Below are 968 nucleotides of genomic sequence, written 5' to 3' on the forward strand. Positions count from 1 at the left end.
TCCGGCGGCATTTTAAAAAGTCAACTTTTGTTGACTTCCGCCGGAAATCCGCCGGAAAATTTAAACCGGTTAGATTTCCAGCGGATTTATTAATTAAGGGTTAATTAATCTTTAAAAAGTAATTAATATTTGGAAAAAATGGGAAAAGATATTACCGGCGGATTACCGGCGGAAATATCCGCCGGAAAAGTTTAAAAATTCAAAAAAAAAAAAACCCGCCGGAAATCCGCCGGAAATATTTTTAGAAAAAAAAATTAAAAATCTTTTAAATATTTCCGGCGGACTTATTCCGCCGGAAATTTAAAAAAAATTCAAAAAATTTTAAAAATGAATCCGCCGGAAATAGTTTTAGAAAAATAATTTTTATAAAATAAAAATAAATAAATTTTAAAAAAAATTTAAAAACAAATCCGCCGGAAATCCGTCGGAAATATTTTTAGAAATTATTTTTTAAAAAATGTAAAACAATAAAAAAATTAAAAAAATATATCCGCCGGAAATAGTTTTATAAAAATAAATTTTAAACTATTAAAAAAACCTTTTAGAAAAAAAAATTTAAAAAAAATTTAAAAATAAATCCGCCGGAAATGTTTTTAGAAAAAAAACTAAAAATCTTTTAAATATTTCCGGCGGACTTATTCTGCCGGAAATTTAAAAAATTTGAAAAAATTTGAAAAACTAAAAAAACCTTTTAGAAAAATAAATTTTAACAACAAATCCGCCGGAAATATTTTTAGAAAAAAAATTTCAAAAATGTAAAAAAATTAAAAAAATAAATCCGCCGGACATCCGCCGGAAATATTTTTAGAAAAATAATTTTTATAAAATAAAAAAACCTTTTAGAAAATAAAATTTAAAAAAAAATTTGAAATCTTTTAAATCTTTTAATGAACCGTATTGGGCTGAACCGTATTGGGCTCTAATGAACCATATTGGGCCTTAACGGACCGTATTGGACATTAACGGAC

This window comes from Cynara cardunculus (assembly GCF_001531365.2).
Source record: "Cynara cardunculus var. scolymus isolate 2C chromosome LG 1, CcrdV1, whole genome shotgun sequence".
Taxonomy (NCBI): Eukaryota; Viridiplantae; Streptophyta; class Magnoliopsida; order Asterales; family Asteraceae; genus Cynara; species Cynara cardunculus.